Consider the following 15,608-nt stretch of genomic DNA (forward strand, 5'->3'; position numbering starts at 1 on the left):
TATGTGGGCAGAAGCAAAGCTGAGAACCATGCTGATGTTGCTTAGTTTACCTCAAGTTCTGTTAAGGGCAATGAGGAAGGAATGGGTGCAGAGAGGGTGGACAGGGGCAGGGAAGGCAGAATGGCAAATGGCAACCCAAACACAATCCATGCCGACAGATGAGCCGTTCATCCCAGTTTCATGTCTACCCACTCTATTTTATACATTCATTCTTTCAATCAATCATATTTATTGAGTGCTTACTGTATGCAGAGCACTGTACTAAGCACCTCAGAGAATACAATACAACAATAAACAGACGCCTTCCCTGCCCACAACTAGCTCATGGTCTAGGGGTGGGGGAGACAGACATTAATATAAAGAAATAGATTACAGATATGTACATAAGTGCTGTGGGGCTGGGAGGGAAGGTGAATAACGGGAACAAGTCAAGGTGAGGCAGAAGGGAGTGGGAAAGGAGAAAAGGGGGGCTTAGTTTAGGAAGGCATCTTGGAGGAGATGTACCTTCAATAAGGCTCTAAAGGGGAGGAAAGTAATTACCTGTCAAATTTGAGGAGGGAGGGAGTTCCAGGCCAGAGGCAGGACATGGGCAAGGGGTCGGTGGTGAGATAGAAGATCATCAATCGTATTTATTGAGCGCTTACTATGTGCAGAGCACTGTACTAAGCGCTTGGGAAGTACAAATTGGCAACACATAGAGACAGTCCCTACCCAACAGTGGGCTCACAGTCTAAAAGGGGGAGACAGAGAACAAAACCAAACATACCAACAAAATAAAATAAATAGGAGATATCGAGACACAGTGAGAAGATTAGTATTAGAGGAGCAAAGTGTGCAGGCTGGGTTGTAGTAGGAGAGTAGCGAGTTGAGGTAGGAAGGGGCAAGGTAATTGACTCGAAGTCAAATGGTGAGGACTTTTTGTCTGATGCAAGGGTGGATGGGGCAACCACTGACGTTTTCTGAGCAGTGGAGAAACATATCCTGAACGTTTCTGTAGATAAATGATTCAGGCAGAAAAGCAAAGTATAGGCTGGAGTGGGGAGAGACAGGCAGCAGGGACATATGCAGTAATCCATGTGGGATAGGATGAGCAATTGTATTACCATGGTTAGCAGTTTGGATGAAGAGGAAAGTGCAGGTTTTAGGTTTTAGTTGTGAAGATGGGACTGACAGGATTTAGTGATGGTTTGACTATGTAGGTTGAATTAGAGAGAGGAGTCAAGAATATCACCAAGGTGGCTTGTGAGACAGGAAGGATGGTGGTGTTGTTTACAGTGATGGGAAAGTCAGGGCAAGACAGGGTTCGGATGGGAAGATAAGGAGTTCTGTTTTGGACATGTTAATCTTGAAATGATGGGAGGACATCCAAGTAGAGATGTCTTGAAGACACGAGGAAATATCATCATCATCAATCGTATTTATTGAGTGCTTACTATGTGCAGAGCACTGTACTAAGTGCTTGGGAAGTACACATTGGCAACATATAGAGACAGTCCCTACCCAACAGTGGGCTCACAGTCTAAAAGGGGGAGACAGAGAACAAAACCAAACATACTAACAAAATAAAATAAATAGAATAGATATGTACAAATAAAATAAATAAATAAATAAACAGAGTAAAAAATATGTACAAACATATATACATATATACAGGTGCTGTGGGGAAGGGAAGGAGGTAAGATGGGGGGATGGAGAGGGGGACGAGGGGGAAAGGAAGGAAGGGGCTCAGTCTGGGAAGGCCTCCTGGAGGAGGTGAGCTCTCAGCAGGGCCTTGAAGGGAGGAAGAGAGCTAGCTTGGCGGATGGGCAGAGGGAGGGCATTCCAGGCCCGGGGGATGACGTGGGCCGGGGGTCGATGGTGGGACAGGCGAGAGCGAGGAACGGTGAGGAGATCAGCGGTGGAGGAGCGGAGGGTGCGGACTGGGCTGTAGAAGGAGAGAAGGGAGGTGAGGTAGGAGGGGGCGAGGTGATGGAGAGCCTTGAAGCCCAGGGTGAGGAGTTTCTGCCTGATGCGCAGATTGATTGGTAGCCAATATGAGACTGCAGAGAGGGAGAGAGATCAAGACTGGAGATGTAGATTTGGGTATCATCCACATAGAAGTGTTAGTTGAAGCCACAGGGGCGAATGAGTTATCCAAGGGAGTGGGTGAAGATGGGGACCCAGAACTGAACCTTGAGGGACCCCCACAGTTAAGGGGGTAGGAGGTAGAGGAGAAGCCCTCGAAGGAGACTAAGAATAAATGGCCAGAGAGATAAGAGGAGAACCAGGAGAGGACAGTGTCAACGAAGCCAAGGTTGTATAATGTTTCCAGGAAAAGGAGGTACTATTCCAAGCTGTTAGTACTGGGCTCTGCACACAGTAAGCACACTATAAATGTGATTGATTTCTATTTCAATAATATTTACAAGTTTTTCTATTGTTCTGCCCCTTAGTATCAATTCCAGAAAAAGACAAATCAAGCCTCGTGCCATGTCAAAGCCTGGCTCCTTCTGAAGAAGCTTCCTAGGTCTGGCATCCACCATCATCCTGCCTGCCAGAACAAGCTGACTCTTCCTCTGATGTCTTTTTAGTGCCATGTAAATCTGCCCTTTCTTCTCCATACAAACTGCTACCACATTGATATAATCACTTATACTACTGCTTTGATTACTGTATCAGCCTCTTGCTGATCTCCCAATCTCCTGTCTCTCCCCACTCCAGTCCATATGTCACTCTGCTGCCTGTATCAGTTGTCTACAAAAAAGTTCAGGACATGTTTCCCCACTGCTCAAGAAACTCCAAGTAGAAACTCCTACCCACCTCCACATTAAACAACAACTCCTCACCACTGACTTTAAGGCACTCAATCACCTTGTCCTCTCCTACCTCACCTCGCTACTCTCCTGATACAACCCAGCCCGCACACTCACTCCTCTAGTGCTAACCATCTCACTGTACCGCAATCTCACCTATCTCACCTGCAACCGCTCACTCACATCCTACCTCAGGCCTAGAACAACCTTCCTCTTCAAATCTGAAAGACAATTACTGTGCCTGCACCTTCAAAGCCTTACTGAAACCACATCTCCTCCAAGAGGCCTTCCCTAAGCCCTCCTTTCCTCCTTTCACACCCCCTTCTGCATCACCCTGACTTCCTTCCTTTATTCACTTCCCCTCCCAGTGCCATAGCAGTTAGATACATATCTGTAATTTATTTATTTAATTAATGTCTGTCTCTCCCTCTAGACTGTAAGCCCATTGTGGGCAGGGAATGTGTCTGTTTATTGTTATAGTGCACTTTCCCATGTGCTAAGCACAGTGCTCTTCACACAGTAAGCACTCAATAAATCCGACTGAATGAATGAATACTGCTAGTTTTCACTGATGGCATCACCAAGGCTATCCCATAATGCTCTGATAGAAATTTGGCATTTTGGCCAACTGAGAATTCAGATTTTTCAGTATTAGAGACCATTTGAGAAAAGGACACAGGAAAGGTCATGGTGCTTAATTTTATCATTTGGGTTATGTGACATTTAGACCGGGGAGGAAGTGTAAGGCTAAGGTAGTCATCCATCACATTTTCAGCCTGTTTGTCCCCTGTCAGTACAGATACAGCATTGGTCATTTTTTTAAATGTCCAGAAACTACATCGGATCTGCTAATTCTCACACAAACCTATTCATGCATGTGTCCTCATGATGACCTTCTTTAGGTATTATGATGTAAATTATATTATGTTTGTTACTTGTCCCACAAGTAAACTGAGAGTGATTGTCTAACCAAAGTCAAAGCAAAGGACACATGTAAGTTTCCAGGAATGGGCAGAAGTACAAATATTAAGTGTTCCCACATGATAATTCTATGCCGTCTTTTTTTTTTTTAACTTTTGAGATCTTGAATATTATTTTTCTAAGTAGCAACAAGTAGGGAGTGGTGAGAGAAGAAGGGTCCAGAATTCTTAAGAGTGGCCAGTGATGACCCCGTGGCCCAGGGTATAGAAGAGATCCAGTTTTCCTGGAAGTGGTGGAGCAGAGTGCTGAGAGCTGAGAAGCTACATGGACAAGTGGAAAGAGCACGGGTCTAGGAGTCAGGGGAACTGGGTTGTAATCCCAGCTCTGCCACTTGTCTGCTCTGTGACCTTGGCCAAGTGATTTCACTTCTCTGTGCCTCAGTTACCTCATCTGTAAAATGAGAATTAAGACTGTGTGGACATGGACTGCATCCAATGTGATTAGTTTTTATCTACCCCAGCACTTAGTACAGTGCCTGACACTTAACATATATCATTTTTTTAAAAAAGCTGAGAGCAGAGAGCAGTATCAGAAGTTGATTTGGAAAAAGGAGAAAACCCATTTATCAACACATATCCATGATTCTATCAATTTGAATAACCTGATTTAATGATCAGAGAGGAAACACAGCATGTGCAACCAAAGAATCAGTTCTTCAGAGGAAGATACCTGCACCACCATCTCACGGAAGGTGGTGGCAGGTTCCAACTGGTCCTCCCTTCCACTCTCTCCACAAAAAGTCCTGAAAGAACCAGGTACCAATAATAATAATTGCGGTATTTCTTAAGAAGTTACTATGTGCCAGGCACCGTACTTAAGCGCTGAGGTAGATACAAGCAAATCAGGTTGGACACTGTTCCTGTCCCACGAGGTTCCCAGTCTTAATCCTCATTTTACAGATGCACAGAGGCACAGAGGAAGGGAAATTACTTGCCCAAGGTCACACAGCAGATAAGTGGCAGAGGCTGGATTAGAAACCAGGTCCTTCTGACTCTCAGACCCGTGCTCGATCCACTGGTCCATGCTGCTTCTCAATATTTTGACCTTAATATAAACAGGCTTTCCTGCAGCTAATTAACCCTGAAGGTCAGTTGTGCCACAACACATGTTTTCACTGGGTGCTTTGGCAAGAACGCTGTTAGGGAATGTGGTAAAGGGGTAGGTGACCATGTGCATGGCATCCAACGCAACTAGTAATACAACGCACATTTTCCTTCATGCAGGATTTTGCAAAAATAACCCCCCCTCCATGTTATAGGAGGACTGGTGCACTTATCTATCTACCTTTCCATTATCCCCAATCAGTCAATCAATCATATTCATTAAGTGCTTTCTGTGTGCAGAGCACTATACTAAACTCTTGGGAGAGTTCGATATAATAGAGTTGGTAGACAGGTTTCCTGCCCACAGTCTATTTTAATGTCTGTCTGCCATTGTGGACTCTTGTGCACAGAGATCACATCTACTAACTGCTGAATTGTACTCTCCCAAACACTTATTGCCATGTTCTGCACACAGTAAGTGCTCAATACCATTGTTGGTTTGATTGATGGGTTCTATACTCCTGCTCTTAGCAGCTTTAGCATTAAGTCTTTCTTTTTCTCCATCTGTTCATAAATAACTTCTGCCTGTCAGACTCTGTGCTCCTTGAAGGCAGAGACCATGTCTCTTACATTATTGTATTTTCTTAAGTACTCATGACAGTGTATTGTATTACATTATGTTGTATTGTATTGCATAATTACATTACAAGCAGCGTGGCTTACTGGAAAGAGCACAGGCTTGGGAGTCAGAGGTCATGGGTTCTAATCCCGCCTCCGCCACTTGTCAGCTGTGTAACTTTGGGCAAGTCACTTAACTTCTGTGTGCCTCAGTTATCTCATCTGTAAAATGGGGATTAAGATTGTGAGCCCCATGTGGGCTCCTGATTACCTTGTATCTACTGCAGTACTTAGAACAGTGCTTGGCACATAGTAAGTGCTTAACAAATACCATCATCATCATCATTACAATGCTCTGCAAACAGTAGGCTTGCAATAAATGAATCCAATTGGATTATCTTGTACCTAAGTGCAGTACTTAGCATCTTGTGAGCATTGAGTCACAGTGATGAATAATATTACTATGATTATAATGAAAAACATCAGTTGATCTGCTTATCTTATACTTACCCCAGCAGTTAGTGGTATCTGGCACCTAGTAAATGCTAAACAAATGCCACAAAAACAAAAATATTTTGATGAACTCCCACATAAACACAATAGACATTGTCTCCTCCCAAGACTCTGCTCTGTTCTCTGGTTGCCTTGGATAGGGTCCTAGGTAAAATTTTGCTGGGAAGACTGGGAGGACTGAGCCAGGGAGTGAGGGATTTCTTTGCTGGAGCAAAAAAAAAGGAGTAAGAAAGCCTGGTGGGACAGAAGAAGGTAGGAGCTGGGGAGGCAGATGAGTTGGGCCCTGAGAGCTTGGAGTCTGCAAGACCAGGGAGAAAAGAAAGGCAAAGCTGGACATTCCAGCAGTGAAAAAGAGAGGAACAGAGGCAGGGGCAGGGGTAAGGGCAGGAGATGGGGCAGGGGAAGGGGAAAGGGTAGGGGCAGGACCAGATAAAGGATTCTGGGGCTGGGGGTTGGGGGGGGGGCAGGGAGAGAGTCATGGGCTTTGGAGTCGGAGGTCATGAGTTTGAATCCCGGATCCACCAATTATCAGCTGTGTGACTTTGGGCAAGTCACTTAACTTCTCTGTGCCTCAGTTACCTCATCTGTAAAATGGGAATTAAGACTGTGAGCCCCATGTGGGAAAACCTGATCACCTTGTAACCTCCCCAGCGCTTAGAACAGTGCTTTGCACATAGTAAGTGCTTAATAAATGCCATTATTATTATTATTATTATTATTATATGAAATGGAGCAAGGGAGAGGGGAAGAAAGGAGCATACAAAAGAGTCAGTAGATACAATCCCTACAGTCAAGGAATTTGCAATCTAATACAAGGAAATAAAAGAGAAGAAAGAAAAGCGTGGCTCAGTGGAAAAGAGTGCAGGCTTTGGAGTCAGAGGTCATGGGTTCAAATCCCTGCTCCACCAATTGTCAGCTCTGTGACTTTGGGCAAGTCACAATTTCTCTGTGCCTCAGTTACCTCATCTGTAAAATGGGGATTAAGACTGTGAGCCCCCCGTAGGAAAACCTGATCACCTTGTAACCTCCACAGTGTTTAGAACAGTGCTTTGCACATAGTAAGCGATTAATAAATGCCATTATTTTTAAAAAAAGGGAGAGAGGGAAAGGAATAGGAAGAGGAGGCAAGGGGGGGAAGGGAAAGAGAAGGGTAGGGCGTTCTCACCTTATGTGGTGGCACCACCTCCAGCCACCCACTTCAGCCCTGTGACCAGAGCTACGGCCACTGCCCAGGAAAGATCCACTGCACCTGGGCTGCCGCTGCTGCTGCTCCAAGGCCAAAGGAAAGGGACAGGAGACCCAAGCTTGGGTGCCCCAGGCTCAGGACCAATTCATTCAGTCGTATCTATTGGGTACAGAGCATTGTACTAAGTGCTTGGAAGAGTACAACAAAAACCAGACACATTTCTTGACCACAATGAGCTTACAGTCTAGAGGAGGAGCTTAAAGTGGGCCCCACTGTGCAAACCAACCCCAGAATGGCCTCTGAGCCCAACGCTACCTTGGGCCCAGACCCCCAACAAGATTTTTAAGCAGAAGCTGGGGATTTGGGGACCCCTGGGAACTGAGCAGTGCAGCCTGGCTCCTTTCTGGCTCCAGGATGGCAGGACTCTCCATAGAGGCCAGGCAAGCACCAATAGTTTGTAGGTCAAAGTGGGCAGCTTCAGCTAGCCTGCCCTGCCCCGCAAATGTGGGATCCAGGACATGTGCCCTCTGCCCCCGGCTTAATCCTGCACATGAAGCAAAGTCAGTCAATCAATAAAATTTACTGGGTACCTACTGTGTGCGGAGCACTGCAATACCTTGGGCTTGTCCCTTTGAGCCCTACTACCTCACCTTTTTACTCTCCTACTACAACCCAGCTGGCGCACTTCACTCCTCTAATGCCAACCTACTCACTGTACCTGTATCTTTTAGTTAGTATCCCAGCGCTTAGCTGTGCTTGGCAAATAAGTGTGCAAATCCAAGTGCAAGGGTGACACAGAAGGGAGTGGGAGAAGAGGAAATGAGGATTCAGTCAAGGAAGTCACTATGGGCAGGGAATGTGTTCATTTTATTTTTGTGTTGTAGTCTCCCAAGCGCTTGTACAGTGCCCTGAACACAGTAAGCAGTCAATAAATATGTGGCTGATGGATTATTTGGAAGGCATCTTGGAGGAAATGTGCTTTTAATAAAGCTTTGAAAGCGAAGAGAGTAATTGTCTGCCATATACGAAGAGAGAGGGCATCCCAGGCCAGAGGCACAATGAGGGTGAGGGGTTGGCTGTGAGATAGACGAGTTTGAGGTACAGTGAGTAGGTTGATGTTAGAGGAGCAAAGTGTGGATTGTGGTAGGAAATCAGGGAGGTAAGGTAAGAATGGGCAAGGTGATTGAGTGTTTTCAAAGGAGTAATAATAATGATGGTATTTGTTAAGCGCTCACTGTGTGCCAAACACAGTTCCAAGCACTGAACACTATTCTAAGCGCTGAATAAGAAGTTTCTGTTTGATGCAGAGGTGGATGGGCGACCACTGAAGGTTCTTGAGGTGTGGGGAAACATGGGGTGAATGGCTTTGTAAAAACATGGTCTGGGCAACAGAGTGAAGTATGGACTTCAGGGAAAGAGACAGGAGGCAGGGAGGTCACCATGGAGGCTGATGCACTAATTAACGTGGGATAGGATAAGTGCTTGGACTAACAACATAAAAGTTTAGATGGAGATGAAAGGCTGGATTTTAATGATGCAGTGAAGGTTGAACTGATAGGATTTGGTGACAGACTGACTATGCAGTTATACTATGTGATTATAGCATGGTTATAATATGTGATCCTCCAGCAGTGAAGATCACAGTCAAGTACAAATTGTCCCCAGGATGATCAGAGCCCACTTTGGGGATCAGCAAGGTGAAATAATAATAATAATAACTACGATATTTGTTAAAGCATTTCCAAAGTGCCAAGCGTTATGCTAATCATTGGTGTAGATAAGGCTAATGACATGGAGACAGTCCCTGTCCCACTTAAGGCTCACAGTCCAAGAGGGAGAAGCAACTATCCTAATTTCCTCCTTTCCTCCTATCCTCATTTTACAGATGAAGAAAACAGTGCCACAGTGCCTTTCACTGACTTGCCCAAAGTCACGCACCAGGCAAGTGGAGGAGCTGGCACGGTATAGCGGACAGAGCAAGGGCCCGGGACTCAGAAGGACCTGGGTTATAATAATGATAATAGTGATGGCATTTGTTAAGTGCTAACTATGTACCAAGCACTGTTCTAAGCGCAGGGGGGGATCCAAGGTGATCAGATTGTCCCACGTGGGGCTCACAATCTTAACCCCCCTTTTACAGATGAGGTAACTGAGGCCCAGAGAAGTTAAGTGACTTACCCAAAATCACAGAACTGACAAGTGTTGGAGCCTGGATTAGAACCCATGACCTCTGACTCCCAAGCCCGTGCCCTTTCCACTGAGCCACGCTGCTTCTCTGGTTCTCGGGTTTTAATCTCGGCTCCGCTGTTTGTGTGCTGTGTGACCCTGGGCAAATCATTTCACTTTTCGTTGCCTCATCTGTCAATTGGGGAGGGCATCGCGGCGCAGATCCCGCCCCCGTGCAGACCACGCCCTCTCACCGTCAGATGACCAGCGGTTCGTCAAGGGACCCGAGAGCCTTCGTTCGGGAACGAGGAAGTGAGCTGTGATCCCAGTCCGTTCGGGCGGTGTCCGGTGCCAGGGCCGCGGGCAGCCGTTGGAGGAGGAGAAATGGTCTGAGTGATTGTCGGCGGTAAGAGAGCGCGCCCGCCTGCCTGTCCGCTCGCAGAAGGCGGGGTGCCCGAGGGGCAAACGAACCCGTCGGGTTCAGATCCCTGGGCTGGGGATCGTAGCGAGGGTGAAACTGCCCCCATGCCCCCTCCTCGGCCTACCCCCAGCAGACCCTTCTCCAGCTGGGGCCTCCTTCCTGATCCCTGGGGGCAGTCCACCCCCCTGAAGATAAGCGCTTATTGCAGTGCTCTGCACACAGTAAGCGCTCAACAAATATGTTCGAATGAATGAAAAATCAATCTGTCAATTCTGATATTTATTCAGCGCCTACGGTGGGCCGAACACTGCACTAATCGCTTGGGAAAGTAATCTACAGCTGGTAGGCACTTCCCCACCCGAACTCGTCCAAACCTTTCTCCCCGTGGGCAGAGGCGGAGTGACCCGGGACTGTTCATTCATTCATTCTCATTTATTGAGCGCTTACTGTGTGCAGAGCACTGTACTAAGCGCTTGGGAAGTACAAGTTGGTAACATATAGAGACGGTCCCTACCCAACAACGGGCTCACGGTCTAGAAGGGGGAGACAGGCAACAAAACAAAACATGTGGATAGATGTCAAGTCATCAGAATCATTAATAAAATAGAGTAGAGTATATGTACAAATAAAATAGAGTAATATGTACAAATATATACAAGTGCTGTGGGGAGGGGAAGGGGGGAGGGTAGAGAGAGGTGGGGGGCGACGGGGAGGGGAGGAGGAGGAGGAAGAGGAGAGGAAAGAAGACTGTGAGCTCCATGTGGGACATGGACTGTATCCAACCTGATTAACTTGCATCTACTGGCACATAGTAAGCGCTTAACAAATACCCCCAAAAAATGCTGTTTCCCTTTTTCAGTGCCTTTTCCCTTTCTTCTTTAAGGGTCCAAGCAAGCCTCCTGCCAGAGGAGTAGGACGGGGTGGGGGATAATTCAATCAGAGGTATTTATTAGCCCTATGTGCAGAGCACTGTATTAAGCGCTTGGGAGAGTACAGTGCAACAGAATTAGCGGACATGTTCCCTGCCCATAACGACCTTACAGTCTAGAGGGGTAGACAGATATTGGTAATAATAATAATAATAATAGTATTTGTTAAGTGCTATGTGTCAAGCACTGTTCCAGGCACTGGGGTAGATACAAGGTAATCAGGTTGTCCCACATGGGGCTCACAGTCTTAATCCCCATTTTACAGATGAGGTAACAGGCACAGAGAAGTTGAGTGACTTGTCCAGGGTCACACAGCTGATCAGTGGCAGAGCCGGGATTAGAACCCACGACCTCTGACTCCCAAGCCCAAATAAATAACTAATAATAGATAGTTTAAAGATATGTACATAAGTGCTGTGGAGTTGGGGTTGGGACAAATGTCCAGAGAGCACAGAAATAAATCAGCAGCAGGAGAAAAGGGGAGGGGGCAGCATGCAGAGGGACCATTGAGACCCCAAAGTGCTGCAGATCAGGCTTCCCCACTTCACTGGGAGCTCCCCCCTGGGTCAGAGAGGTTTCAGCTTGGCAAGCCCTGAGCCCTGATGTACCTAACCTCCTCCTTCCTCCAACCTGCCATATATATTAGTGTCTCTCTCTCCTCCACTCTACTAATTGTAAGCTACTTGACAACAAAGTCAAGTCTACTAATTCAGTCTTACCCTTCCAAGTGTCAGTACAGTGCTTGGCCCACATTCATTCATTCACTCATATTTACTGAGCGCTTACTGTGTGCCGAGCACTGTACTAAGCGCTTGGGAAGTACAAGTTGGCAATATATAGAGATGGTCCCTACCCAACAACGGGCTCACAGAGGTGTTCTCTAAGTGCTGCTGATTAACTGGGGAGGACGCAGCTCAGCCCCACAGGCAAGGGCTCCCTTGGCAATCTCCCTCCAATCACTGGGGCCAAAACAGGCAGCCCCTCCCTTTCTGGGGATTCTGATAGCGCCTGCCAGGGGATCTTGGATGCACAGGCAGCTCCACAGTGCTAACGTGGGATGGGAGTGGGGATGAAAAAGTGTTAAATGGGAAAGGCAGACTCTGGGCAGAACCCCCACCCCCCAGCCACTTCTATCCCCACACCACATCTCTAAGTCCAAGCCCATACTCCTACCTGAACCATGCAGGGCAGCCCAGGCTCCCCCATGGCCACACACACCCTCACGCTACTCCCACCCACCTCCCCCTGTCATCAGAGTGCCAACATGGACACGTCAGTCAAGATGCACACAGGTCTGACTTCCCCCTGGTAACCTTTGCGTTTTGGATACGGAAGAGAGATCCAAAGAACCTCACCCTCCAGCCTGCCCAACTGTGTCCCCTTAGCAGGAAGCTTTATAATTCCATCGGGCCTACCAGAGCTTTCTTCCTTCTAATTTTCCTTCTCTGTGCAGCCTGCCAATATGTGGCAGCGAGGATTCGAAGTCTCTGCTGCGGGGGAGAAGAGGAGCCTCCTCAGATGAATGCCTCCTGCCCGGTGTCAGGAAAGGTCCAGCAGCCATGCTCTCTGCAATGGGGTATGTAATAGAGGGTGGCAAAATCCTCCCTTCCCTTATCTTCCCCCAAAGTGGTTTCCCTCAACAACTAGGGTCCTCCTGTGGATTGATAGAACCCACCCTGCACACAGACCTGTTTGCAGGTCTGACGACTTAACACCTGTCGACTTGAGGACTTTTGTTCTGATGACTTGACACCTGTCCACATGTTTTGTTGTCTGTCTGTCTCCTTCTAGACTGTGAGCCCGTTGTTGGGTAGGGACCGTCTCTATATGTTGCAAACTTGTACTTCCCAAGCGCTTAATACAGTGTTCTGCACATAGTAAGTGTTCAATAAATACAATTGAATGAATGAATGACCTGGTTCAGGCTGGCCATTTAATCATCCCAGATGGCTGATGGGCTGCAGCCCCACAGCCATGTTACTGCTGCAACCCTGTGGCACCTTCACACATGTTCAGTTGCTGTTTTGAGACCAGGAACCCCCAAGATAATTCTACACTGTCCAGACCAGGTGACCCTGACAGAAGAGAGGGCTGACCACCTCCAAGCTCCACCCTGACCCAGACTCTCTCAGCCCCATGGGCTTGGCTCAGCCAGGCTGGGCTGGAACAGAGATTTTGCACCAACACAGGACTCTGGGCTATGGCCTTCAGGCAATGTGAGTATAAGGCAGTGAGTAACACCATTGCTGGTTCAGCATCACAGACTGTCTGGCTTAATACTCTGATGGGTAATAACACACTCTCCCTGCTGAATATCCATTCTTATGATTAGGGATGGATTATCCAACACCCCTGACTCTTCCCTCTGTTCCCCCCCACCAGAGACCCAGCATGGACCATCCATCCCCCTGACTCTCCCCTCTCCATCTCTGACTCTCCCCAAAATGGCCCAGCATGGACCAATCCATCTGCGTAACTCTGTCCATTCCTGGCTCTCCCTCCAGTGACTCAGCATGGACCATCCATCCCACTAATTCCCTCCTCTCCAACCCTGACTGTCCCATGAGCTATCTAGCTCAGTTTCCCCGGAGCCTTCTAAGGATCCTGTTAATCCTTGGAGGCTTTGATTCAGCCTCCCTTGAGCTACCAAAGTGCACCCCTCTACCCCCATTTGAAGCCAACAGTTGTGTTTCCGGGGTGGTGATCACTATTTTTATCAGCTGTTTGAAGTCTGCAAGTCAGAATGACTCTGCAGATTGCCCATGTGATGTTCAGAGTGGCTTTTATTCCCAAGGTGTCTGTAATTCTAGGTCTTTCGTCATGCTAGCCAATCTCCACTGTTTACAGTTTTCCATGAGCCGGCTCGAGTAATGTATTTAACCCATGGTGCTCTAGTTCTTGAGAAAGGACAAGTCAGGAGATCAGGACTCTCATTCCAGGTCTGCCCCTGCCGTTTCTCCTCTAAGCTCACAAGTGAGTCTGGAAGCTGCCGCTCATTGCTCCATCCTGACTGCTCCCACACCCTGTCCTTGATGGTGAGGCTTTATGGCTTGGGTGACTCACAGCTCCTAGCAGGACACGTGATGGAGGTAGCAGACCAGAGTGTCTGGTGGCCAGGGTTGGAGTGAGCAGATCAGAGTTGAGGTTCAGGATCCCCAACCTTCCCTTTCATTAATGACACCCAGGTGACCCAAGGCTCCACCAGCTCTGACAGCAGCTCCACCCCTGACCCCTCTCTCCCCTCAGCAAGTAGACCCCCCAGTCCAGGTGTGGGCCAAAACAGGCTGCTGAGGGAAACACCTTCCTGCTCTGAGCCAGTACCACCTCCTGGCTCCACAATGTCCGCTGCTGTTGCCCACCACCCACCGTCCCTGACCCTCGCTTACCACCGGTCCTGGAGCCAGAGCCGATCCTGGAGGCAGTGACACCATTGTCAGCAAGAGTGCTCTTCCTGATGGTGAAATTACCGCCACCTCAGGTCTCACCCCAGTGTCAGCTGAACCAGCCTTCCCAGAGCAAGGACCACACTGGCCCCTCAAGAGCAGAGTATGGGGGAGACAGTAAAGTATTGCCCAGGGGAGTTGGAAACAGTGAGGGAAGAAAACATATAGGATCTAGATCTTCCTTGTCCATAATGCTGACTGCAGGGACAATCATGATGCTTTGTGTCCCAAGAGGTTTTTTTTTTAATAAGTGCTTAAAGTATGTCAAGCACTATACTAGGTGCTGGGGTAGATACAAACTAATTACGTGGGACACAGTCCTTATCCCACATGAGACTGATAGTTAAGTAGGAGGGCGAACACTCCTGAAAGGGCAGTCCTTTCACATTTATTAACTCATTCTCTGCGAGGAACAGGCAGACCTTATCCCCATTGTACAGATTGGGGACCTGAGGCATAGATTGGTTAAGTGACTTCTGCAGTCAGCATAATAATCCAGGGCAGAATTGAAATTAGAATTTAGAAGACCAGAGCTCTCTCTCTCCGTAGACCCCCCCACTTCGTCCCCCTACTTTGCTCAGTGAGGGGTTTGCAGGTTCCCATGATCCAGCTCATTTAGTGTACTTAACCCACAGTGATCTGCTCCCCAGGAAAGCCTAAAGCAGGAGACCGGGATTCCAGTCTCAACTCTACCACTGATTGGCTGGGCAACATAACACAAGTCACCTCTCTGGCATCACTTTCCTCATGGGGAGCAATGATAATCCCCACCCGTCCCTGCACCCAGAGGGACGTTGTGAGGACAGTGCAATGCCAGTGGGTGTGCCAAGGCTCTGGACATTGAAGATTTGCCGGCGGCATTAGCCATTCAGAACCTGCAACAGTTGTTTCCAACTCAGCGGCCTAGTCTTCTGACCTCTGTCTGTGTTTTGTCCAATGTTTTCAGGAGCAAATGCATGCCCGGCCAGGCCCATAAGCCCCAGCCTGCAGCAGCCCCCGAGAGCCTGCACTCCGAACCGCATGGGAACCTGACAGTAGCAGAAGGTGCTGCTGCCAGAGATTCTCCCCGGGAGACCAAGGATTGTGTCAAGCCCAGGGTAATGAAGACCGATTCATAAACTCCTTTGCGGGAGATGAATAGGGTCTGAGTCCTTCCTGGGTCACAGCAGGAGACATGAAACTTCGGAAAAGCCTCCCCGGGACACATTAAAGCTTAACTCCATGAGACCATGCTTGTGTAATCAATGGGTTCTCTCTCGCCATTGAGGGTTGGGGTGTCTAGCACTGTCCAAACAGGGGATCATTCTACACTGGGGGGTGATGGTTGTTGGTGGGTGGATGGGCTTCTAGGAACTGGGCCAGTCTGGTCCAGTTCAGTTCCAGTAACAGGAATGGGGCAGATGGTCTGCCACAGCCCACCCTCACTGGTTCAGTATTCATCCAGACATGACACGGGGGAAAGGGGGGCAGCATGAAAAGAGAATTCCTGTTCCAACCCTGGATTCCCCATCTCTTC

At 48.0% G+C, this 15,608-nt stretch overlaps 1 long non-coding RNA gene across 1 annotated transcript; it reads left to right on the top strand.

Moving 5' to 3' along the window:
* The first annotated feature begins 9,566 nt into the window (after nucleotides 1–9,566).
* On the top strand, nucleotides 9,567–15,319 carry LOC119927390. The gene is made up of 3 exons (XR_005450406.1): nucleotides 9,567–9,705; nucleotides 12,103–12,225; nucleotides 15,039–15,319. It is a non-coding gene; the product is annotated as an uncharacterized LOC119927390 (long non-coding RNA).
* The last annotated feature ends 289 nt before the right edge of the window (nucleotides 15,320–15,608 follow it).

Source organism: Tachyglossus aculeatus, chromosome 4 (genome assembly GCF_015852505.1).
Source record: "Tachyglossus aculeatus isolate mTacAcu1 chromosome 4, mTacAcu1.pri, whole genome shotgun sequence".
In the NCBI taxonomy this organism is placed as follows: domain Eukaryota; kingdom Metazoa; phylum Chordata; class Mammalia; order Monotremata; family Tachyglossidae; genus Tachyglossus; species Tachyglossus aculeatus.